The sequence below is a fragment of the Amphiura filiformis genome, chromosome 1, assembly GCF_039555335.1.
Source record: "Amphiura filiformis chromosome 1, Afil_fr2py, whole genome shotgun sequence".
Lineage (NCBI taxonomy): Eukaryota > Metazoa > Echinodermata > Ophiuroidea > Amphilepidida > Amphiuridae > Amphiura > Amphiura filiformis.
In genome coordinates, this window is record NC_092628.1 from 65,592,206 (window position 1) to 65,619,972 (window position 27,767).

Below are 27,767 nucleotides of genomic sequence, written 5' to 3' on the forward strand. Positions count from 1 at the left end.
GCCCGATTTCCTAGCCAAAAATGAGCGCAGTGCATTCCGACACTCGTCCCTCGCCATACCCAGAATTGGGCAGGGTTCGTCAGTAGCCGAAGACAGGTTGTGGTGCCCGGTGAGGGTGCTGCAACACTACCACTTCCGAACACAAACCTTAGAGGGACTCATGACCGCATATTTATTACCCATCCAGAACCCCACGGTCCAGCCGCTAAGCAAACCCTAGCAAGGTGGCTGGTCCAGGTGTTGGTGGACTCAGGGGCGGCTAAAGATGCGCGCCCCAAGGCCCACTCAACTAGGTCAATCTCATCATCTTGGACCTATCACCCGGGGGTACTCAGTACAAATGACCATACGGGACGTGCCGCATAAACATGGGTAGCATTTTCAGCCTTCTGGTATATCAATGACCCCTTTTTCAAAGCCTATTTTGGTACATGTATATGAATGGGTCCTTTTTTCAAAATTTTCTCAATTTTTTCGGAAAACAGCCCAATTTTTCCTTAATCTAGCCAAAATTTTGGGAAAATTTGTAAAAACTAAGACAATTTTGGGTAAATTCTGCCAAAAATTTTGACTTTTGGTATATCAATGGGTCCAAATTTCTTGAAAAATTGGTATATTTATTTTCTCAGCTGCACGTCCCTACCAAAACCAAACTTGAGTACCCCGGGACCTATCATAGGGAGATCCCAATTGAAGAGATCTGTCAGGCAGTGTCCTGGAAGACCCCATCGTCTTTCTCAACTATTTACTACAAAAACATAAATCAGAGAGCAGGTGAGAGGTTTGCCAGGTCCGTTCTGGGGCGGTGATGCTGTTGGGGTATCAGGTGTTTCAGACACTTCAGAATAATCAGCATGGTAAGAACACCAGTGTTTCTATTCTATTCTTAACCACCGTACTTACTAAGTGCTGAGGTTTTTGTCTGTATTCACATGGTCTGGTTTGTTTTCCGGCCGATGTGGGGGAAAATTCTAGACCCCGAGAAAACCGTGCTGTGCTACCCACTCCCAATCCTATTCCTGATCAGATGCTGGCCAATCTTGTACCTCCATCCGTCAGTTACTTGCTAGATCAATCGTTCAGATGTTGATGCAAGAAGTATCTTAATCGACATCGGAAACGGTAAGATCGTCCGGTGTCGGAGTCTAGTCCCAAACAGAAATGTTTGGTAGACTCCTAACTGGAGCGATCTTACCTTTCCTATGTTGATTATCCCGGACTCCGGCCGCCCCCTACAAGTTTGGACGAGTAGGGGTGCCCAAGTCGGATAAGGGATGATTATCGGGTGTGACGTCACCAAATGGGTGAGTCCACTCGGGGGGTCAGGTTTTTTTTCTTGTTATTATTCATTTATGTGGGACAAAATGACTATTGTTTTTTTCTGCATCTCGGGATCGATGCAAGAAGTATCTTAATCAACATCGGAAAGGTAAGATCGAGGTTAGGAGTCGAAATGTTTGGGACTAATATTAATGAGCTCATTAGCATATTTTGCCTACATTGTCATTAATCAACTCTGCAGCTTAGACGCAATTACAGATTACCTTGAAACTTGGTACGGTGATAGTATATGTTGGCCTCATGTGCTGTATACGTGTCATGTTATTTGTATATTTATGAATATTAATGAGTTAATTTGCATATTTGGCCTTCATTGTCATTAATCCACTCTGCAGCTTAAACACACTCACATAGTAACTTCAAACTTGGCACAGTGATAAGGTATGGCAGCCTCATATGCTGTATAGTTTTGTGTCACATTATTTGCATATTTATGAATATTAATGACCTCATTTGCATATTTGCCTACATTTCCGCTATTCCACTCTGCAACTCAAATGCAAACTTGGTTTTTTGATAGTATTCTTTGTATTTACCAACCTTTGTTGTGGGGCCACCTTAATTACTTAACGGCATAATTCTACTTATGACGGTGAACCTGATGAAAAATAATGTTTATTTATATAATTCCCATCGTTCATGCCACTGTTTATCCGTGTTATATTTCCTCACAGGGAGGATGGCAATTTATTTCTCGCATTTACGGCCCTGGGCTATTTGCGGGGAGGAGATAAGTTTAAGTGACCGCTTATGGGTTCGAATTTCAACCAGCCTAATCATGAAGCTCCCGTGGCCAAGTGGTTAAGGCGTAGGTCTCGTGAAACCTGAGGTCCTGGGTTCGATTCCCAGGCGGGATCACTTTTTCTACTTGTCTCCTTTTTTTTGTTACTGTCGAACCTGATGAAAAATAATGTTTATTTATATAATTCCCGTCGATCATGCCACTGTTTTTCGTGGCATAATTCTAGTTTAGTATGTAACACATTTGGCCCCCAATTCATAGCGCACAACCATATGTATAAAGTTTTCATAAATCATTCCAAAGTCTAAATAAAAAAAAAATCTAAAAAAAAAAAAAAATCTGACAAATCCCAAAAATTGAGAGGACAAGAACCAAAACATTGCCTTGGGCTTGCCTTAGGTGAGAATTCTTATTCTCTCCCAAAATGTGATTATAGTGTCGGAAATCCTACAATTGTGTTCAGTTACTTTACAGAATAAAATTGTAGAATTTCTTCTCACCCTCATACACTGCTTAGCAAGTGCTAGATATAGGTGGTGCACAGTGACATCGCCCCGATATCTTCATAGTAGAAATCGCCATGGTAGGTTCAATCCACAGCCACACATGGCTATTTTATTCGGACCTTATGAGATGCATATTATTAGCGAAGTGACCTGACTAAGGCTATGACAATAGACGGGGTAATTGATTTCTCGCTGTAAAAGCTAGCTTGTATACGACATTGCGGTCAATGGTTAATATACTGTCTCCACTTGAGTGAGTGCCGCTATAGCCTGCTGCGCGCTGAAGTCCATAGGCCTACAGAACCAACGCAATGGAAACTTGAGTTTTGGTCAAATTATGAGTTCAAAGCGCACGGCCAATTTTCAAAGCGCACGCTAACGACTATAATATCTGTTCAACACGTATTTTCAAGTGTATGAGACCACTTCTGGTTTCTTGAGAAAAATTCATTTACGGGAGATATTCATCATTTTCTAACCCACTATCCGAAGATTTTCGTCTGATATCAAAATCGTGCATACATAGCAATTCACGTGTATCGATCCCGTGTATTCATTTTAATGTCTCTGCTGCACCAAATAATTATTAGCCAGGCGATGTCGGTGTGTGTGTGTGTGCGACGTCTCGTAGTTCGGAAGTCACATAAAGCTGTTTATCCTGTGTACAGGAAGAGTCAAACCCTGTGCACGTTTAAGTGTCAGAGCTATTCGAAAAGAGAAGGGGGACCATCCCCGGTTCTGATAATAGTGATATCTGCAATCAATCCTAGGTTCCAGGATCATGCATAGGTAAACTGTGCATGTAAATGCTGTGTGTTAAACAATCGCCTTGTTAAGAGTTCGAAGCCCTGTTATCAACAGAGGGCAGTAATCCAGCGGTAAAGAATGTCCCAATGTCTGATGAACGGCGCAAATGAGCTGGTCAATAACCATAGAAAAAAGCTTGTTAATTCCTGGCAAAAATTTACAAGTAACTTTCACAAATTTCTAGATACAGTTACTAGAAGGTCGTGTGATGAAACCCAGTCATTTGTTAACCATTTCTTTCTTGAGGGAGCAATAATTGTTCCTCATGAATATTACTGTCATGTTGATGACAACATAGTTACTTATATTTTGTTCATTTTGAAATTTTGAAACACTTAACGCTCTAAAGGCGCACAAAATCAATTAGAAATATTTGTCTTTATTTCACCTGAGTTTTCATGCCGGGATTCTAGCATCGGAGTAATCTCCTTGTCAAGAGACGGCTTTTATAAGTGTTATACCGTATGTCACTTCTGTATAATTCTTATATTTTGTATTATGCACATAGTGATGTCTGTTTGTGCTGTATTTTTGATAGTTTTTATATCCAATTTTAATGGTCGAAAACATATTCACTACAGAAAAAACAAAATAGCAAAACATATTACAACAGTTTGTAACATTCTCCATGAAGTGAACTTGACCATCTATGCTTGGATTGTGATATAATTAATGTGTGTAATGAGATACTCTCTTTCTGAATCTGACTGGTAAAATATTATTTTTCATCACAATTTCGCATCAAATTCATACATTTCTGGGTCAACTTTAGAAGTGACGGGTATGTGCCTACCGGTGTCACAAAGTAGGGGCCTATCGGTAGCAAAGCCTTATTTAAAAAAAGGGGGTCATTGGGTACAAACAAAATAAAAAAGGGGGTCATTGAGTATAATATTTAAAAAAAGGGGGGTCATTGAGTATAAGGTTTCAAAAAAAGGGTCATCGGGTAGAAAATTTTGAAAAATTGGAGCAAAATGTTGAAAGTTTCGGCAAAATTTTGCCAAAATGGAACAAAATTTGAGTTTTGGCATTATTTTGTTGCATTTTGATGATGCTCTTCTAGAAAATCTAGAAAAAAGGGGGTCATTGGGTAGCCGCAACCAAAAAAAAGGGGTCATTGGGCAGCCCCAACTAAAAAAAGGGGGGTAATCGGGTATGACTTTAAAAAAAGGGGGTCATCGGGTATAGTCGACTTCAAAAGAGGGGGCCTATTGACAGGCACATACCGTCACTTCCAAAGTTGAGTGCCCCGGGCATATATATAAAACATTTAGAAATATTGAAATATGATTTATAAATAACGCTAATAAAATCATTTGAGGTGATCTAGACTTCTGCTTAGTCCACTTGCCAATTGTGCATACTCTGACTATTACATTTAAGCTTAAAACTCTTGATTCAATTATTTGTGCACAATTGATAGATTTTCACATCTGATCTTTTCAGTCACCGTACTCCCTCTGTTTGTTAGCTCAGATTTTTAACTCGGATAATAAACTGGCAGATTCTAAAATTAGAATTGTTCAGTATATTTAAGTGCCATTATAAATATGCCATTATGATATGTTGCATATACTACGTATACTTGACTTTTACTGTCACAAATATAATTATATAAACCCCCTTTTTCATAACCATTTACTAGTATTTTGATGTATTAAATATCAGTATAATTTCGAGTTCAACTAAATGCATTCATCATGAAAAATAACATTTTCATTTATCAAAAATCGACTATGGCATAGTCTAGAGGTGATCAAGTAATTAATCGCTTTTTATGATTTTCAAGGCAATATGCATAAATGATGATCCTGCATGTACATAAAAGTCATAACATAATTTTTCACATCAGTAAGCTTGTCTTTTGACCAACGTTCATTATTGATCAAGGTTTGTGTATTGAATTGGATTACACATGTGTTATTCAGGTTATTGATCGCTAGATGGAAACGAACATGATAGTTGATACATGTACATATTATTATGTAAGATTCCATGCCTGTGCAGGGAGTTGAACCCAAGCAACAAGAACTATGAACACCTTGCAGAGCTTTGACTCTTGAATGTGAAGCTATATCGGTTAGCAAATTCAAATGTAGACTTTCTGAGTAAAAGTAGCTAGGGATGATTATAACAGTAGCGTAGCCAGCAGGAGGGCAGGGGCAGACCACCGACACCTAATATGAGGACGGATAAGCGGAAAAATGGGGATGAGAAGAGGGGAGAAAAGAAGACAAGAGAGAAAGAAGGGGGAGAAAAATGAGCCGTTTTTTTGTAGATCAGCGGCAGGCCTGTCAACTTTTTGGAATTGCTTATAGATTACACTACCTTGACGTGCGAATGTGTGAGACTCATACCCAATGTGTGAGAGTTGACAGCCCTGTCACTGGTGAAATTTTTTTTGCAATGCATGTTAAATATTCTGTTGAAGTTGTAATTTGGACAAAAGGTATTTTGATCTTTTAGAGCAAGGTTGCCTGTTTTGAACAGTCTATTGAGTTGCAGTGCAATTTGAGCAACATTTTGATACAATCACCCATCTTGATGATCACTTCTTAACTTCCATTGCTTTACGTAGTGTCATGCTTCATCAGTATTGATAACTCTGAACTATAGCCTCAAATGCAAAGCTATCGGTGAGCATCAAAGTCAAAGCTAGACTTTTTGAGCAAGCAAATGTATGTCACCATTTTTTGTCAAATTCTGCAGCCTATCATTGACAATGCAAATTGCATGCTGTATAAAAAGTGGTGTCTCATTTTCCACCATGTCCACGTACAGAGATCCATTGTTCACAAAAGTGATTATTCAGGATGAAATCTAGATATCACTGCATGAATAACTTCCCGTGTAAAATTACCTAATAGTGAAGACAAATGTTGACTTTGGTGTCAATTTTCAGTTGAAAGGATCGAGCCCGAAGTTGTAGAAGCAATATGGTCATGCCTATCAAGAGCACCACAGCATCAAATTTGATGACAGGTAGGCCTACGTATGAGGCTAAAAAATGATATGTCTCAAAGTGCCCGCGCATTCATTTTTCTTAGCGCGTCATGTCAGTTGAAACGGCAAATTCATGCATTTTTGCCATAAAATCATGAAATTCTGAGTCAAATTTGGAAGAAAAGTTACTTGATTCGATACTCGCATTTAGGTATAAAACAATTGATAATTGTACTTCAATTGTGCGAGTCAACCACATGTATGCTGTGTACTAAAAAATCTCAAATAAAAAAAACCCATTCCACATTTGTTTTTGAAACTGACATGGGCTTTGAGACATAACATTAGGAATTTTTTTAGCCTGAGATTGAGAACCCATATCTGTCCTCTTTTTTTTAAAATACAGGCATCGGTCGTGGAACGGTATGGAGTAATGTACTATACAGTGCCAGAGCCGAGCATTTCAATGGACACTTGTGTAAAAAGTTGGGACTGGAAGGATGTGATTTGCCATATTTCCTGCTCCAGTGCTGTGTACAATGAAGGGCTTCATCTTCTTTGGTATACTTATCAACATCCTGCATGAGACCTGACGAAAAGGGTGAGACATTTTTGTATTTTTGGTAAAACAACATGATCAGTTCTGTTGTTTTAAAATTTTGGAACACAGATTGATTAGTTAAACAAGAGCAGCTTTTTGTTGCTACCTTTCATCATCGTACTGAGAATACAGCCATAAATGAAATTAAGGGCCAAAAATATTTGCATTTTTCTATGTATGTAGGATTTTATTGCATCAATTTGTGTTTGACAGCCTTTTCACTTTAAAGGCTTAATGTACGATTTCCTCCAAATTTTAAATTTGTCATTATATACTCAAAATGCTGAAATAATACTAGTAATAATTATCGGGAATGGTTTCTGTTAATTTTGAGCTGAAATAACGAGGTAAAGTGAAAGAAACACTGCTTGTTATTTTGGCCATTTAACACGCAGTTCTATGGGAGGACATAAAGTCATAATTCTTTGAATTATTACTTTATGTCGAACTTTGCTCTGTTTACCTACAAACACAAGAAATTTGGCTGATTCCATTTAGGTGCAAGTTGTGACATGTGTAAACATTACAAATACCGTATGCTAAAAAATCAGGTTTGAAAAAAATTAACCAAATTCATATTATAAGATCGTACTATGACTTTAAGGTTATTACATGTGTTTTTCATGTGCTTAATTCCAGAAAGTTTTACAGAAACAGCATGCAGAGATGACCTCAAGTCAAGCCTATATGATAGAATATTGATCCACATGAACAAGATCCTGACATTTGGCGTAGCTGGTGAGTCATCCTGGGGGCACGAGCTATTATTTTGTAGTGTTAAAGGGTCATTGTGATTCACAGCCTCATCCCCCACGTTTCTATAAAAAAAATGTAATGTAATAATGTCTATACAAAAATTTCTTGCAAATTAATTTGTTTACAGCAAAAATATCACCAAATGTTAATAACATCCAAAACATAATTTAACACAGTGCTCTACATGTATGGAGCAGTGCAATACACATACGGTAATCATGCATAACTCACAAAGACAATTTTCGGAACCAGCTGGGCAAAATCGGAATCAGTTTTGGGAATGAGCTTTTTTCGTAGATACCTACTGGAAAAATGTCATAAAAGAAGATGCTTGGATCGCAAAATACTTCTTTTAACTATTTGGCCTAATTATAAGGCACAAACAGACAAAAACAACACCTATGTACATGTAGACTTATGTTGTGAGTGTGCAGTGGTAGCCAAAATGTGGCGGCTGCCTGCCCCTGTTTTTCAGGGGAATTAAAGATTTGGTTAGTTGAGGAAAATGTCTGGGAAAATTATTGGCTGGGCAAAATAGGAAAAGTTCTGCTTTCATTTGCAGTCGGTAAGAAATCTGAAAATAACCTTTAATCTACAAAATATGACAGAATAAAAAATTAAGTTATATATTTTTACCACTCAAAATTGCGTTCTTTTAAAAGAGTTTGAGCTATGCACCTGTCCCGCAGGCACCGTATTAAGGGGCTGTGAAATAATTATGTGTATCCCTGGGGTGGTCAATTCTCAAAGTGGTCCGCCAAAAATTGCTTGCCCCTCTCCCTTCGGTCGTGCCCAAAAATCTTTGCCCCCCTTTTGACACACTAAGATTTTGAGGAACCCGATTTTAAAACCCTAGATCGTCTTATCATACTGTAAACGTTCGCCTAATTGCGCTATGGGCTCTCTTGACATAAATGGACTTTTAGACACAAACTAAAAGTGCCCTCCCATAAAAATCTCACCAGCAAATAAGGGCACATATACCCTTAATTCTTTTTGGGATTTTTAGAGGAGGGCAGACTTGTAGTATGGGACCCGCCATGAGTACGGGTACGGATCCCGGACCATGAGTATGGGTATGGGTCCCAAACCATGGGTATGGGTACTTGAACGGGTCCCAGGTCATGGGTACGGGTACGGGTCCCAGTCCATGAGTACGGGTACGGGTCCCAGTCCATGAGTACGGGTACGGGTACGGGTCCAAAGTCAAAATATGGTATGTGTCCAATTGTGAGTATAAACAAATTAATTAAACAAGTACAAAAAGAGTTTAAATATTGGTGGTCATGGTGAATCTAGCCATGGAAGTAGGCTTACTTTCATGATCTAGCCTAAATGTGGCATATTTTGGGATGCAAGTGAAAAAACTATGTCTATGTATGGACACCCAGACTGTGCAATACTAATTTCATCATACTTTAGTATATTTAGCAGTGATGTAGCTTCAAGTCTGGACTCGGACTCAAGTCCACTTTTTGCTGGACTCGGACTCGGACTCGGCTCAGAATTGAACATTAAAAGGCTTAGCTCAGCTCGGTCAAAAAATAGGACTCGGGCTTGAAGTCGACCCCAGTCCGATTCCAGTCCAATCAATCCATGTACAATGTGGAAAAAATATTTATCTTAAACCATCAATTGGAATAAAATTAATTGTTAATTAATTGTCAATTCATGCACATCTACACAATACACATCCAACAGATTATCCATTAGCTTAAATCATTATAATTATTATCATTAATTATGCACATCTGGATAATTATATTCATGTTTTATTAATATTTTAAAACTCCTTTAAATCTCTTATCAAATCCCAAATTTCTGTATGGTAAGGACCTCTCTATTCATTTGTCTCACTGCGTGTTTCTACTGAGGGCCAAATTCCGTGCCGTGCCGTGCCGTGCCGGGTCATACCGGGTAACAAGCCCAGTAGAAACGATCTGGGTAATCGGTTGCCGTGTCATGCCGGGTCATGTGCTCGCCTTTCGTGATCCACCTCTTGAGGTGGATCATGCCGGGTCAAAGCGTGTGATCCGCTCAGTAGAAACGAGCCGTGTGATCGGTTGCCGGGTCGAGGTCATGCATTTTGCAAAAATAACGCGATTTATATTCTACTTGTATTATAGTAGGGCATAGGCCTATAATGTAGTAGGTTCCTTCTTTCTGATATTTATATATACTGGCCTACTTCTTTATAGTTAATGAGTTGGTTATATTTTGGCTGTAAATTAATTATCATATTAGCCAATTACTAGATCCACTGGTAAATTAATGCAATTTGGATTAACGAAAACACTAAGTTGTGATTGTAGCCCGGATTGTAGGTCCTATGCATGCTACCATACGAAGACATTTAAATTTAGGATACAACCGGCATGCCTTGCGCTCGTTGAAATCTGTTTTCCGTACTTCCGGTTTACAGGAAAAAAATGCCGTGCATCGTGCGAGACACGGCTTTCTGGTCTCAGTAGAAACAAGCTGGGTAACGGTGGCCGGATTATGATCGGTATTTTGTGCCCGGAAAATAGCGGGTCAAAAAGCTGTACGCTCAGTATAAACACGCTGTCAGATGCACTAGCCCAAGCCTGGCACAAGAAGTACACTGTGAGCTCATGTGGCTGGCGGAAAAGTCACACCAGTCACATTATCATTAGTTCAACATGTGTGTAGCATACAAGTAGGGGTGTGTATTTGAATGGAAAATATCAAAATGATTAATAAAAGCTAAAATCATGATATTTTAACATGATAACTTGAAATTCACCACAAAAGAAAAAAATCTTGAAATGTTTTCCCAGTTTGCTGGGTCTTTTTCTGTATTGATCAGTCATTGTGTGAATGAGACATGTACATGGGTGGCAGTGTGCACAGGCTGTTACAGTGTAGATCTGTGTGCAGCATTCATGTTCATTTTGTGTAGCCAGGGCTGGATTTATCTCTTTCAGGGCCCTGGACCAGGCTAAAATAAATTTAAGGGCACTTGCTATTATAGCTTTCCATTTACTCCCCACCCAACCCCATCCATCATGTAACCTATTTGTTTTAATTATGAATTTATGATCAGAGGACTCACAGTGGGATTCATGAGTGGAGTTAACATGCATCTGGGAAGTGAGAGTATTCTATTCTTATCTCACTTTCCTGCATTTGTGTAACCATGTACGGGTACGGATCCCTGACCATGAGTACGGGTACGGGTCCCAGGCCATGGGTATGGGTCCCAGGCCACCGTCACTCAACGGGTATGGGTCCTAGTCCATGAGTACGGGTACGGGTACAGGTCCAAGTCAAAGTAGGGCATGAGTTCGGCATGGGTCCAAGCCACGGGTACGCAGTGCACGGGTAATGGAAATTGGGACTCGAGTACAGGTAGGGGCAAGAGTACGGGTACTACAAGTCTGGAGGAGAGGGCTCTCTATTTGTACATGAAATTTACTCCCAAGGCAAAGGAACCCAGGTGCACCATTAGGCTTAACGCTTATGTATAATGCGAAAGATCGAGCAATAAATTTTGCCTATTTGAATGTGTTCCTAATGTTTTCATACTCCTTTTTAGGGCGTAATATAGAGACAGTGCCCAAAATATTTGTGCTAAAAATTGCTTCCCCCCTTTCGACCTGCCAAAAATTGCTTAAGCCCCCCTTTTGACCAGCCAAGAAATGCTTGCCCCGACTTTTGGCCTGCCAAAAATCTTTGCCCCCTATAATTTGCCACCCTGGGGTACACATAATTATTGCACTACCCTAAATGAAGCACCAAATCGACAGATTTATATAGTCTTGTGTTACAGACCCTGTACCTATATTAACCATAGGGAGAGAAACTACTGGGAACCACACACTCTCGGAAACCATAGTATACATGCTTATAAAAGCAATCAAGTGGCAAGTTCGCGTAACAGCTGGCAAACAAATTATTTTGGTTAATATGGGTATGCTGGATGAGGGGAGCACAAAAATAAATATTGAGGTCATCAGAGGTCAAAGGTCATCCAGGAGCTAAATCTTAAGCTTCATCTGATTTGGCTAAAGCTTGGTGAAAGTAATTCTCCATATCAAGGGAGCATGAACAAAATCAAACTGAGGTCACTCGAGGTCAAAGGTCATATGGGGGTCAAATGTTAGAGTATGCCCAATTGGGCTTAAAAGTGGTATAAAGAATCCTCAATATGACAGAAACATGTCAAAAAGTCATCAGGGGTCAAATAGCATTGCTATCACTATCAGTTACTCTCACAACTACGGGTGAACTAGTAATATACTTAATTTCAAAACATGACAAAAATATTATAACAGCTGCACCAGACTTAAAATAAAAATTCCCTTTAAAAGGGAAAGCCAGCCTCAATGTAGAAGAGGTCTTGTAATTAGTTTTGGTCAATGTGAATGGCATTTTTAGGATCACGGCTTACTACATCCATGTTACATGACAGTCCACCAAACCATCAACGGTGAGAAGATGTACACTGAAACTGCAGAAAACATTAACTCCTAATCTCCTGTCAACTCTTTAATTCATTATTGTTCATTATTATTAATTCATTATTGTTCTCTAAATTGTTCTGTTCTGGTTTTATTTGTCTTTTCAGCTTTTTACCCACGTATATTTCAATTTTCAATTTTTAATACCATAACTTATTTAACTCAATTTCTTCGCTTAGGAATGTCCGATTTTATTGGGGAAAACGGCGTTGTGGAACAAAATAGCTCTTTATGTGAAAGCCTCCAAATTTATAAGCTGTCCAAAAGATGTCTGTTTTTGACATGATACGCCACATTTCTTAAAGACCCATTCAGTGATCCCAGTGCAAGAGTAAAAAATTAAAATTGTTTATAAATTGCTTAAAAGAGAAGGATAGGCCTAAGTCATTCAAATTGTCATTTGGTATTTTTGATACTGTCAGTATCTAAAAATACAGATTCGTGTAAAATGTCTTATTTTGTCTTAAATAGGCCTACACGGCTTTTGGCTGAACCATTCGCAGACTTAGCACATCTATGTAATAACAAAGGCACGGTACCAAAATTTTGATGATTTTTACGATCGTCCGGATGAGCAAATCACTGAATGGGCCTTTAATATTAATAATAGATAAGCTGCCTTTAAAAATATAAATTGCTTAAAAGAGAAGGATAGGCCTAAGTCATTCAAATTGTCATTTGGTATTTTTGAAATGCCAAATTTGGCAAAAAATGAAGAAAACAGCAGTACTGACGAAGTTCAAGCCCCGCCATTCAAATACTTGTAGCTAATTTTAGATACTGTCAGTATCTAAAAATACAGATTCGTGTAAAATGTCTTATTTTGTCTTAAATAGGCCTACACGGCTTTTGGCTGAACCATTCGCAGACTTAGCACATCTATGTAAATAACAAAGGTACGGTACCAAAATTTTGATGATTTTTACGATCGTCCGGATGAGCAAATCACTGAATGGGCCTTTAATATTAATAATAGATAAGCTGCCTTTAAAAATATTATTGACAATGTTGAGAGTATAGGAATTACCTTGAAAAATGTCTCAAAAATACAACATGCCAGTTATAGTCCGGTCTGAAACGATCAGACAATATTTTAAACATTAATAACATCATAAACCCAAATCGTGAAAAAATCACCCGGTAGATTTTTGGCTATTTCTCCATTTACGATCCTGCCCAAAAGTGTCTGCTTTCGATATACCACGTCACAAATACTACACTGCACTGACTGCAGGTTTTAGTTAAAAGGGCATTTCGTGATCCACAGCATCATCCCCTAACTTTTCTCAAAAAAGTTGAGATTTTTATATCACTGGAAACCTCTGGCTACATAATGTTTATGTACAAAATATTTCTTGCAGATTAATTCGTTAGCAAAGTAATCGTGAAATTTGAATTTCGTTCTGGTATACCAGAACAAAATTGCAACACATTGTGTACACATAACCATGCATAACTCGTAAAGGCAAAATCGAATCAACTGAAATTTTTAGAATAAGCTTTTTTTGTGGATATCTACTGAACAATGTCATAAAAAGAGGATGCTAGGATCACGAAATACTCCTTAAATTCGCCATATAACATAATATAAACTCACCTTACATGTACATTTTTATTTTAAAATAATTTGATATTAATTCGCAATGTATAGTTTACTATATGATAGATGGTGGCAAGAACATTTATAAAGGACTGATTACTCACTGCAATCTTCACTCTTGTGTGTTTTGACTGTAAGTTTATGAATCAAATAAAAAGATAGAAAGTAGCTTCACTTACGTTATGTGTCATTTTATTTATAACATAGAAGTTATTAAATTAATAAAGTAAGACAATTTATTTATCTATAAGTGCATGTCAAATGGGTACATTGTTCAATACTATAGGCCTACATGCATAAATTATGCCCATATTATAGCTAGGCCCTAAAAACTTTATTTTGCATCGGATTTTTCCGCTGAAAAGGCAAAACTGATGTTCATGATAGCAACTATTTCATCAATAGCATTTTGAGTCATTTTTATCCATAAAACGACACAGGATAGGATAGATAATTACTTTGACATCAATATGGTCCATATGATGAAGATTTTGATTCTTAGATCTGTTATCAACATGATATCACCACATCTGTGATATCACGCTGTTCAGTGGTCAAGGACACCGGGTCAAAGACACTGAAATGACATACTTTTCTTCTGCTGACCATATGATGCTGTATATTAACTATTATTGTTACATTTTAGGCCTATACCTAAAACTTTTAAAGTCATATTAATTCAAACATAACTTTGGTAATACTCACTGCGTTTTAGTTCGTTGAAACGGCAAAACATACTTACTTTTCCTAACAAATCGAATTAAAATATTTAAAAAAAATTTAACCACAAAAAGTAAAAAAAAAAATCATTCCAATACCACTAAAATATAATCTCTTGAGTAAACTGACCCCAAACCTGAAACAGATCCAGCCCCGAATGGGCTGGCGAAAAGGCATTCATGGCACTGAAGAACAATCTCAAGAGAAAATTACCCGGTTTAAAATATCAACAAAATATGGAATGGGACTCAGCAGAAAGTGTTTGGTCCTGTGTTCGCTCAATTTTAGGCAACCCTTCAGGAAAGCTACAACAGTGCTATCCACCCTCCTATCAATCAGGGAGTCAAGTTTACAGCTAAGCAACAGATCATAATATGAACTGTAATCTCCTCCCAGGATTGAAATCCCTGAAGCTTTGTTCAACAAGCTGAAAGTAAGAATAATTTAAGAAACAAACTCTGAACAAGAAAGGCTTTTAAAAAGGAATACTGGGTGTGGGATGGCACCTTCAAAAATTATAATGGTTTTGAGTATTTAAAAATAGGTCCAGATAGGATGACAGTCCATGCCCATACAATGATTTGTAGCCTATATAGTACATTGCTATTTCAATGTTGCTATCTTCAGTAGGTAGCAGGTAGCAAGGCATATGCTGATGATTTGAATCAGCATGATGTCATACTTAAACTTGAACCACATAACTTTTAATGGTCAAGATAATTTATGTTCATATGTTAAGAAAGCCTGCAGATCATATAAAATGATGTTTTAAAACTTGTTTTGCCCCCATTAAGAGATCAAAAATCAGGTCCAACCCTATCTGACTGAAGAAAAAACAACCAGTGTTTCTATTTGCTGACCATACCTGTTTTAATGAAGAAAAAACAAGTTTGGAATGAAGGCTGATGTTCCCATTGGTTTGTAATAGTTGTGTTCTGTGGATGTTTTTCTCAGTATCTAACTATAAAAATATTCAAAAATATTACAATTCTGAAATTTTAGGAAGGTTTTTGGTTCCATTCATGATGTCACAACATGGAGGCACTGTACTGCAGTGTTTGGTATGGTTTACATCATGTTCGATGCACCACTGCGAAAATCAAGCCAGCTAATCGATCTCAACTACCAAAAAATTGGTGGTTTTAGGGTAGAATATATCATAAACCTTTAGAAAAATTGTATTTTGAATGATCAATGATGATGATGTTGTAACCATGACAAAATGATTAATTCTTTAGGTACCTTTCAACACATAACAGAATAGTAACTTGATTTAGTGGTGTGTCCCTGTATTGGGCTATTCCAGTTGAAATCCATACAGGCGCTATGGAAGACATAACCTTAATCTTCCATACATTGAGTGTGAATTTCAACAGGGTTACCTGAATGGGCTCTGGTCAAGAGTAATACATATTACCAAAGTATTTTACTGAGTTGGTTGTTTTATGATCTTACCAAAACAAAATCATGTTGAATCAGTTTATTTTTTATTTTTTATTGTTAGGAATATTTCTATTCACAAGTGACTTTGCAGCCAGCATGGACTAAAGGATGTCGGAACAGCAACAATATCCAATAAAGAGATATTGAAGAAAAGGTAGATGTTATCTACTCCTACTCAGTGTGTTCTTTGTAAAAATCCTTTGGAGGGGGCCAAGCCACCTTCAGAACTTTTAAAATGTAAATTGTAAATGCAAATTAGATATAAAATCACATTTCTACAGCTTGGCTGTCTAAGTTGTGGCTGTCTGTATGTCTAGCACAAGAGGGGCGGGGTTCAAAACCACACCCGAGCATTACTTTGGGGCTTTAGGTTATTTGTCTTATACACACGTTAAAAAGACCGAAAACAGGGTAGACCACAGGAGACTTTTAATTTATTGCTGCAATCAATTAACAGTATTCAATTTTCAATTTCTATTGTTGTGTGTTAATCTTATCATTATGGAGCATTGTTTTGCATCTCCACACAGAAAATAATCTCCATGAGGTTGTTCCAGAACCCATAATTGGCTGTAAAGGGCATTAAGACCACCACCACCCTCACCCATTCACTCCCCGAGACCACCCCTTCAGTAAAGGGTTGTGTAAAGACATTTAATAAATGCTTGGATCAAAATAATTAAGGTGCAAAATATAAGGGCTTTTGTAGTTCATGATGATTAACCTTTTTCAAACATGCTTATGAAAGAAGAATGTCATTGGGCTCAATTACTTACTGCTTGCATTTCCCCACTCTTTCCATTTTAATAGGAGAGGACAGATGTAGAAGCAGCCATCAAAACCAGAAGGAGAAGGGTTAACAGACAGCTACTCATTTTGGCACTGCAGACTGAGAAGAAAACACAGCATACAGCTCTTTCTGATCGCATACCAGTGAGTGGAGAATCAACAATTGCAGAGGTGTTTTATAAGTTTTTCAAAGCCATTTTTTGTCTTTGGTGGTGTTTTAAACTATCCACAGGTCTTGATGAACTCCTCTGGACTTTTTCAGCATGTAAAGGCCAGAGTAATGGGAGAGAACATGGACCTTTTTGAGCATCATTATTTCTGACTTGTATTTCCAAAGTATATAAAACTATATATTTTTGTATAATGATGTATACAGTAAGCCAAAGAATTAAGGTACCAGTTATGTTCACCCCTGTATATCCTAAATTAAAACAAATATGTCAAAATTAAAACAAGCAGTTAATACCTGTAATCTTTAGCTCTGATTTAAGACCTTGTGTGTTGAAATTGGTTGAGAATTAAAGAAACGGTGATCTAAAAACCTACTGAAGAAACTAAATCAAAAGTTGCACTTTTGTGTTCTAATCAATGAAAGCACGACGCTAGTTTTAATGTGAGGGAAGCCCAGCGCTGGTTCTCTTGTTCACGAACACTCTGTGTACAAATCAATAGGGCATTTAACACAGCAAACTGCAACTTTTTAAATTGGTATCTTCCTTGGGTTTCGGGATCGCCGTGTCTTTATTTCTTGAACAATTTCAACGAATGAGGTCTTAAATTCGAGCTAAAAGATGCAGCCATTGACTGCTGGTTCCACTTCTGACATATCTGTCTTTGTTTAGGATATACAGGGGGTGAATATAACTGGTACCTTAATTTTTTGGCTTACTGTATTCATAGCGGTAAATGTAAATTGAAAGCAAAATTATACTTCTACGATACTCAAATTTGGTACACTCACCAGAGCGCTTTCACTGGGTCAACTTGTGTCTTCAGCGGATGTTATTGCTATGAAGATTGTTTTTGCTAGTAATGTAGTACTAGGACACCTCCGATGACAGATGTTGATGACGTCAAACAGGAAGATGTTGTGCCGCCCCCATGGTTCCGAGGGGGGGTCAGGAGGTTGTCTGGTTGAACCAGTGAAAGGGCTCCGGTGAGTGTACCAAATGTCAAGGTCATTTTGGGGTCATTCAGGGTCAAATTGCCATAGATTGTTACAAGGTCATGAAATTTAGTGGGAAGGACCAGTCAACCACTGTAGCAAGACAAAAAATGTCAAGGTCATTTGGGGTCAAATCAACATAAATTGTAGGTTCATGAACATCCACTGTAGCAAGACAAAAAATGTCACGGTCAATCCACTGTAGCAAGACAAAAAATGTCACGGTCAATCCACTGTAGCAAGACAAAAAATGTTAAGGTCATTTTGGGGTCAATCGAGGTAATCTGGGGTCAAATTGCCATATATATATTATTGTAGGTTCATGAAATTTGGTTGGAACGACCACTGTAAAAAAATGTCACAGGCATTTTGGGGTCATTTGGGGGAAATTGCCATAGATTGTTGCAGCTTCATTTACTTCTGCTACCAAAAGTAATCATGAAAGCAGGCTAGACTTGTGGTTCAAGAAGTGCCTTGTAATTATGATGCTCTGTTTTTTATCACAGTACTATCAAAACCTTTTATGTTTGTATATACCATAACAAATTTACAGAAGGAAAACAAAATACATCAATGAAATAGTAATTCTTCCGGTAAATTTATTTCAGTAATTTGTTTTGGTAAGGTACAAGTTTTTGATAGTAGGCCTACAGAGCCAGTGTTTGGCTGATCAGTGGAATGTCAGTGTATTTTTTTTATGTAAAACACAAGATTTTAATAGTGCACCGACAGTAGTGTTCGTATGGAAGTAGAATGTTCGTGTTGTATTTTGACATAAGAAAATGTAATTATTGGATAGGTCTGACTCAATGTTACCATGTGTGTAACTCTATAGTAGAGAAGCCACTTTCTGGCTACATAGAGTTCCGTGCATCATTTTTGGACAAAGGTGCCAGCTGGGATAGAATTAATCATTAGAGTCTCCTTTATCTGTTTAACCTTTAACCTAAAAGTGACTTGAACTGAGAAAAATGTCAAATCTAAAAGTAGCCATAACTTCTAAAGAAATTTGACTGCAACCTTAATTTTGCTCTGAGTAATAGAGGGCTTATGAATATTTTATATCTGTAAAGGCCTGAGGTCACGAAAGGTCATACAGGGGTAAAAATTAAATATTTCTCAAATCTTGTTAAATGGTACACCAAATTATTCATCTGATCGCAAGGATTTAAAAAATGTATAGTTTGTGCTATCTACGACCTATCGTTATCGAATTATTATACAAAAACCTCTTTTTTAGGTATAAACAACACATTAATTTTTTAGTTGTACAGGGGCAAAAATTTCACCTTGCTCTGATTTTGGTGAAAATGGTGCCAAAATGTTTGTCTTGACATGCGAATCATGAAACGGTATAGTACTTGCCATCTAAAATGTACTCTTTACTTGTTATGCAAATACATTATCGATGAACAGTAGCCAATGTTCATGGCCTTTTGGCTGTTTTTCCCTTGTACCTTATTAGGTTATCACCGTAGATGTGCAAAACTATTCTTTTTATGATTTGTGTCAGCTAAACACACAACTTGCCACCATTTTCCTCCAAATCAGAGCAATTTTGAATTTCTGTACAACTAAAATGTTCAATTTTGACCAAAATGAGGCTTTTTGTACAATAACTCGGTAACGATAAGTTGTAGATAGTATACAAATATATACTGCCATGAGAGGTTCTGGTTAAAACTATGGGCCCGAGGTGTGATCAATAGTACTATTTTCCTGAGGGCGCAGCCTCAAGGAAAATAGTACTATTGATCTCAGCGAGGGACCATAGTTTTAACCAGAACCTCGAATGAAGGCAGTATATATTTGTTTTATATCCTTCATTCATAGATTTTTTGTTCATTGATTGGTTAAAACTCCACCGTGCTTCAAGATAGGCCTAGGTAGGGCCTATGCACGGCAGTCCGGTTTAGGCGGTTCAAAAACTCGCACTGTCGTGTTCATGTGTTAGTGGTTGTACTCGTAGTCCCTGTCAGCGTTTATTTGTTCAAGTTGTTACATGTAAAAAGATTTACATGTGTAAACTCAAGGCCATCGTGCAATCGGGATAGACCTCCATACGCACGGTACTAGGCCAGCTACCTTCATGCATGCATGGCCTAGGCGGTCCGAGACTGGTCTCGCACTGTCAGTGTTTGTTTTTAAGCTTACCGTGTCAGTGTCGCTCTGAATCTGACTGTGTTGGTCTGTGGTATGAATTCAGTAAATATCCTGCGCTAGAACTGGTAACAATTCAAATTAAACAGCTGAAATTGTGATCTTCTTCAGCAGTAGCAGCCCACTCCAGCTTGATTTATATTTCGCCATTTTTGTGTTGTCGTTTCTCGGCAGTGACAAAATACTCTTATAGTCAATGTCGACGTTCAATGTTATTGTTATGCTTTATGGACTGCGGCGTGGGTATGCTGCTATCCGTATATAGTAACTATTCAGAAATACTATTTACGGCTTGGATGTACTATTTACGGACGTAAATAGTACTTTTTGCACTTCCTCACAGAATAGTGTGTTTATTTTTGATCACGTGACACACTTTTAACCAATCAATGAACAATAATCTATGAATGAAGGATATAACACAAAATATACATTTTTGAAATCCTTGTGATCAGACAAATAATTGGGATTTATTCAACATGATCGGAGAAATTTAATTTTTTATCCCTGTATTACCTTTCGTGACCTTTAGGGTAAAATCCAAAATGCCTCCATTATTTGGATTAGCAGCTTAACTAAAAGAGTATAATTTTAAGAGTATTGTCTCTGATGTAAATCATGTTAACTCAGTAATACAGAAGATACTTTGTTAAATAAGACTATTGAGACGTCTTAAAACATTTCATGACGTACAAACTCTTAATATTTATTGTAGTGTAGTTACATTTGTAGTTGTAGTATGTGTGTATTGTAGTGTGGTTTGGTCGCTTCAGTGAAGATATGCGTAAATGAAATGTTTTACAGAAGGGATGTGCAAGAATAAATATTGTGTGCCAATCACCTTACTTCTTTTGAAATAATGTTTCTTATAATAGGGTGGAAATCACTTCCAAATCGGGGAATGCATTTCTAATCACTGTTAATGTTTAAATGTCTAAACTAGCTTATAAGCTGAGACAAATTTCTTGGCTCTACCGCCTTGCACAAATAGTTAAAAATGATACTGGATACTTTTAATCATCTTTTTCGTACAGTGGGGTTGAAGTTTGGAATAAGCTGAGTAATGAAGTAAGAAGTCCAACAAATGTGCAGACTTTCAAACAATTATTTAAAGACCCATTTAGTGATCCCAGTGCAAGTGTAAAAAAATTAAAAGTTTTGTTTATAAATTGCTTAAAAGTGAAGGATAAGTCATTCAAATTGTCATTTGGTATTTTTGAAATGAAAAATTTGGCAAAAAAAACCCCGAAAAAAATGGTAGTATTGACAAAGTTAAAGCCCCATTCAAATACATGTAGCTAATTTATATACTGACAGTATATAAATTACAAATAACATGTGAATGCTTTATTTTGTACACGGCTTTCGGCTGAACCACTAGCAGGATATGTTAGCACATTTATGACAATGACAAAGGTATAAAAATCTTAATGTTGATGATTTTTACGATTGTGCGGATGAGCAAATCATTGAATGGGCCTTTAAGTCTAAAAATTATGAGCATGTACCACGGTACTTGTGTTTTTACTTACTTTGAAAATTGTATTTATTTGTGTTTTTTAATTTGTATCTAATATTTGTATATACAGGGTGTCCCAGAAAAAAATACAGAGTGAATAGAATTGAACGTAAGTCAAGAAATAGACATCAGAATCAAAAAATTCAAAATGTAGTGCATAGCCTATTTTGTTGTGCATCACTTACCTAAATTTTATTTGATTCGATTGACTGGTTCCGGAGAAATGAATGATTACATAATGTTCGCATCAACGCAGTTCATTCCAAGTTTGATCAACAGGCTTTTTTTTCATACTCGCTCACAGCTTCCTAAAGCTTATGTATCTCATTAAATTTAGTCTACATTACCTATTTAAATCTGACGGTTTTATGTCATTCATGATTTCACTGAAGATAAATAACATCCGAGAAAACTGTGATTTCTGCGATTGGAAGCTCTCCAACTTTAATTCTTTAGGCTGTGCAAATATACTTTACAAAGAACATTTGAGCCAAGAATGACAATGATCAAGTGCTTACAGTTTTATGTGTGATTTTTGATCCAAGCAACATTAATGTTGAAGTTTTAACAGATTTTAGGGAACAAACCAAAAGATCGATGATGTCCTATAAACGTAACTAGTTTCGTTTCTCAGCCGACCCCCTCCCTCCCTGCCAGAAACGTAATAATGAAATGACACATTCTTCAGACCGATGTTTTTGTACAAACGTAATCGAGTATTTTTACCCCTCCCCCCTAAACGAAACTAGTTTCGTTTATAGGGGGTCATCAATCTTTTGGTTTGTTCCCTTAACTTTGCATTACAATTTCTTTGAAATATTCCGAAAACATTAATGTGTGTGTGAAATTTTTAAGCCAGCTGGAATTCTTAATGTAGTAGGCCTAATTCTTTATGCAACATTTATATCAAAATTAACAAAAAAAGATATTTACAAATACCGAGCATCATCTTACATGCAAGCTTTCATTTTCAATATCGTGCAGGTGTTCAAATTTGAACAAAACCTAATTAAATGTTTTGCAAAAAACAGGTTTAAAAAGAACGAAAACTATTTCATAGAACAAATTATGAAGCCCATTGACAGTTTTTAAACCACTAGTGCTCATTGTGTTGAATGATCTTTCTTGCAAACTTGAAATGAACTGATTTAACACATGCGTTATGTAATCGCTCATTTCTTCGCGATTAGATTTTTGGATTCTGATATCTATTTTTCGACTTTCTTTCAAATTTATTTGCCGGGTAATTTTTTATGGGACACCCTGTACTATATAAATTGCATGGTGATAATTATTGATTTTTAAAGTTTTGTAATGTGTAGCCAGAGAAGATGAGAAGAAACATCTTCTCTGGTGTAGCAGACCAGCTATTTTGGCAGATTGGGCTACCCTGGATAATATGATTGAAACAAATAAATAAAATAAATAATGTTCAATATTTCACAATTGTGGGTTCAGGAAGCAGGGATCGGCCTTCAAACTAATGTTTACAATTATTTTTTATATATTGAGTATGGTGCTGTTATGGATGTTTGAATCTGATTGAATGCTTGTTATTTATGTTCAATTATACTGACTAAAAAGTATTGTCGCTGTACATGTAATGTTCAATAGGAAATAAAGTTTATTAAAATTTGAAATTTACTCTTTCCTTTTGTTTTATTGTTTCTTGGTATTATGGATGTTGGTGTAATATCAAGATGGATTAATCCAATATGTTATTGACTACATTATTTAACTGGAAACGGTTAAGTATTAATTTATAACGATTTAAAAATGAATCCATAGGATTTGATAATTAATTTTTAATCACTCTTAGATTAAGTTTTTAAAATCTTATTAAAGAATAACTTTAAAGGAGTATTTCGTGATCCTAGCATCCTCTTTTTATGACATTTTTCAGTACATATCCACGAAAAAAGCAAATTCCCAAAATTTCAGTTGATTCCGATATTGCGCTTATTTGAGTTATGCATGATTATGTGTATTACACTGCTCCATAGACAATACGTTGTAATTTCGTTCTGGTGCACCAGAACGAAATTCAAATTTCACGATATCTTTGCTAAACGAATTAATCTGCAAGAAATATTTTGTACATAAACATTATGTAGCCAGAGGTTTCCAGTGATATAAAAATCTCAACTTTTTTTGAGAAAAGTGGGGGATGAGGTTGTGGATCACGAAGTGCCCTTTAAAACCACTTCAATTTAATTTTTCCCTAACAAGTACAGTCCTTCAAAGATTTAAAATTAAATCCTTTGGATTTATTAACTTTCATCATTTGTCTACTGCCCTGGAGGTATATAGGTGTAGGCGCTGCATGTAGGAGAGATGCATGTAAAGAGGTAGTGGGGTTGAAAGGGTGGCTTCCCATGCACCTGAATGATGTAAACACCTAAAAAGAAATAAGTCCCCCTCTGAACATGTCGTCATAACATCGTAAGGTTTCATTTTGTACCCACAAAACTAACTTTGAAATAATTATATGACTGTTTACTAAGTGCTGTGTGAAAATGAGAGATTTCCATGACTTCAGGGCTGAATGAGCCTAAATTGAAGGCAAAAACTGCCCTTTTCAAAAGTCACAAAGTAGGCCTATGCTTGTTACAAAAGTTGATTCATGGCTTGTTACTAATGGAAAACCCCATGTGTTTGAGTGCAGTTTAAAATCCTCATCAAGTGAACATTTACTGTAATGTGAATCGATTCTTGATCATTCAGCCATGCAAATCCCCTTGGTGCAGAGTTCAGCACAGTGAGTTGTAAGATGGTCAGTTCCATTCCCAATACGCCTTGCAGTTAACAAGCATGCCTACTTTGTGACTTTTGGAAAGGGCACTTTTTGTCTTCAATTTAGGCTCATTCAGCCCTGAAGTCATGGAAATCTCTCATTTTCACACAGCACTTAGTAAACAGACATATGATTATTTCAAAGTTAGTTTTGTTGGTACAAAACGAAACCTTACGATGTTATGACGACATGTTCAGAGGGGGACTTATTTCTTTTGAGGTGTTATTTTCTAGCCTATTTCTTTGTATTTTTACAAAAATTTTGTTGTTCCAAAAACAAAATATTGTCCCATGGGTGGGTGACAGGTCATTAAACTTTACATGGGGTCAGATTTCAAACTTCATCAAATTGTGTTTCAAGGGCCTAATTATGCTGGGGGTACGACAGTGGCGACGGTAGCGTTGGGGCCAGTGATGGCACCAGGATTATTTTTTGGAGGGGGGCAAAGTGAATTTCATGGGGGGAATCGATAAATTTTGTGCAAAATTGACGCAAAAAGGCCTAGAAATCTAGGTAATTTTTGGGGTTTGCCTCAAAAGTGGGGGGGTTGCCCCCTCCCTTCCCCCCTAGCGCCGTCACTGGTTGGAGCCTCCCTCTGTGGAACATCTTGCTCCTATGGGATGCTGGCAGTGGCACTGAATTTCCCCACCCCCACCAGCTAAGTCACCTTGCCCCCCCCCCCTCCCTCTTGAAAACATTCTCTTGAAAGCTACGCCACGCTTGTTTCTGTATGAACATTTTGGACGATTAGCCCCCCCCCCCTCCTCCGACCTAGGATGCTGGCCGTTGATATTTAATTTGGGGCCTTTTTTTATCGCCCATTTGACCATTTTCGTCAAATTTTGAAAGTTTCTACCCGGGCCCCCTATATAGAACCCCTATCGGTGGTGGGGGTCATAAAATATTTGTTGCCGAAATAGGGGGATCACAATTTTATTGACGCATTTTTGTAAAAAATTTGGGACCCCTCCCCCCTTCCGAAGAAAGGCCTATAAAGCTCTTCCAATAGTATAATGTACTAGTTTTAGGTAGTTAATTAACTTAAACGTTATATCAGAGTAAAGTTATCAACACAATGAGTATTAAGGGACCCATCTTCGCTGATTAGGCCTACTTAAAATAAGTGATCTTCAATTTATAAATTGATTTTGGTCGACTAAGCGTACCGTACCGTGTGAGCTAAAATTCTCCCTCCCATTGTCTCTAGCACTTTTATTAGTTTTTCTGATGTATAATGGTAGTAACAAAGAGTCAACATTTTCATAAAACAAGAAACAGCAATAAAAAACAAACTATCTTTTTACAGTGTTATCAATGCAGTAACAACAGCCAAGTTGAATTGCGTTTAATATAGAGGGCGCTATTTTTCTTGGTAACTTTTACCCCCCTAAAAAGCTGTTTAAACCGCCTGTTCGTCGGGTTTGAAGGTTCAAATGTTCCTCAGAGACCATTTTATAATTTTCTAAATCAATTTGGAATCGATAACCAATCAAATCAAGAAATTTGTAAAATGAGCCAAAATTGCTTAAAAAACTGGTTCTTATCGATTTTTATACAAGACACTACAGCTAAAATATGTTTTGATAGATTTTTACACAATCTTCATAGTTTGGTTCTAGATAGATGTGATAATCCGTGGAAGTTACTTTACATGGGTGCAGATGTGAATTGTTACGTAATAAAGCTGTAATATGTCCAAAAACAGTTCGCGCATGCGCAAAATGCCCAAAACAGCGTTCAAAATTTAAATTTAAGCACAATGGAAATATAATTTTAAGTACAAAAGGTTGCAGGGTTATCGTCCAATATGCCTAACACCCAAATTCGACGATTGCTGAGGTTTAAACAGCTTTAAAGTGAGATATGGAGCCAAACAAAAAAGCCGTTCTGTGGTGTCATTTTAGCCAATTTAAGTGGTCTTACGGTATATGAAGTTCCTACTCAGATTTTGTGGTAATTTGGTACCTATTTTATAAATTAAGGTTACGTTAAATTTAGGGTTTAGCGTGCTGAAATGTGAATGGTTACATCGATCATACGCCTGGTCAGCATACCTGGGTATTTTAAAACGTCGAAGTTCAAGGACAAGGTGGGTTGACTTGATTATAACATTTCCATGGCGCGCGTCGTATCTTATAATAGTCACATAGAGTGAACCAAATTAGCATGATCAGGCAGCGGCGTTAATATCTGTCTCCGATAGTGTGGGTAGGGGTGGGGTCATTATCTATAGGTATATTAGTGTCTTATTTTAAAAAAATAGCTCAGTTTGCCAAAAGTTGTGTGTGGGGAGAGGGAAAAGGGAATGTCCCCCATGATGAGTGATGTCCATGCGTGGGTTGTGGGTACACCGTGCACTTCCCGTGGAGAGGGGAGGAAATGAGCCCCCGGCTCGCTGAAGGTGGCACGGGGATGTGTCATGGTTTTGGGGTGTACCTTTTCAGCGAGTTTGGTTTGTATCACTATATCGATTGGTGGGTTTTCAGTGGAAACCAGGGGGGCCCCACCTTTGTTGGTCATTTGGGGGAAATCAGTCGTTTTCCCCACTTCAATGTGCTGCGCACGCCACTGGGGACATTCCAATGATGGAAGTGTCACTTTTTGAGAGCTAGGGGAGGGAGGCAGTGGCGTGCGCAAAGGGGGGGGGCAGGGGGCACATGCCTCCCACTTTTGTTGGTCATTCGGGGGAAATCAGTCATTCCGCTCGTTTACACTCCTAATCAGACTCCATTCGGGGGAACTGAACACAACCTCCCCCACCCCCACTTTCAATGTGCCGCGCACGCCACTGGGGAGGAAAGGGAACTTTTATGGGCGAGCGGAATTTGACAATTGATTGGAAAGGCTAAAGAGCACAAAAATGCCAAAAAATCTAAAATATCAGGGCGAGTAGTGTCCCACGGGTATGGGTACTTCAGGGGGAGGCGGGCTCTACGCCACTGGGCTACAGGTAGCTTTCTCCCGGCGACCCCACCCCAACTGCTAAAAAAACTGCAACTGAAATAAAGAGTCTTTATTGTGAATCGTTAAATTTACACCTATTTTTTCAGCACAGGGGTAGGCCTATTTTCTTTTTTTGAGTGGGGGTGGGGGTGAGTGCAGCCCCATTTTTTCAGTCTCAATTTCGTAATAATTTTTGCCGAATTTTATTGCATTATGACATCGCGGTGGGTGAGAGACCTGTACCACTTTGTGTGTGTGGGGGAGCTGCACGTTTACTTGTTATCATTTTGTGTAGTCCATGATATCAACAAACATCTCAGGGGCAATGCACCTACCACATTTTGGCCTATACGACTAGGGTGCAGCATTTTGACCCACTCCTACTATACTAGCATTGGCGTAGTGTCATCGCGTCATATGGGCACCGATTTGAAAGACCCAAAGCTTGTGCCCCCCG

The 27,767-nt window shown here is 37.7% G+C and overlaps 1 long non-coding RNA gene across 2 annotated transcripts in view; it reads left to right on the top strand.

Annotated features, from left to right (window-relative positions):
- The window catches only part of LOC140151175 (uncharacterized), a 31,489-nt gene extending 12,026 nt beyond the window's left edge, over positions 1-19,463 (top strand). For both annotated transcript variants that reach the window (XR_011858913.1, XR_011858909.1), the window contains exons 2-5: positions 6,746-6,940; positions 7,580-7,678; positions 16,002-16,094; positions 16,751-19,463. This is a non-coding gene — a long non-coding RNA (uncharacterized lncRNA). The remainder of the gene's footprint in view (positions 1-6,745; positions 6,941-7,579; positions 7,679-16,001; positions 16,095-16,750) is intronic.
- The last annotated feature ends 8,304 nt before the right edge of the window (positions 19,464-27,767 follow it).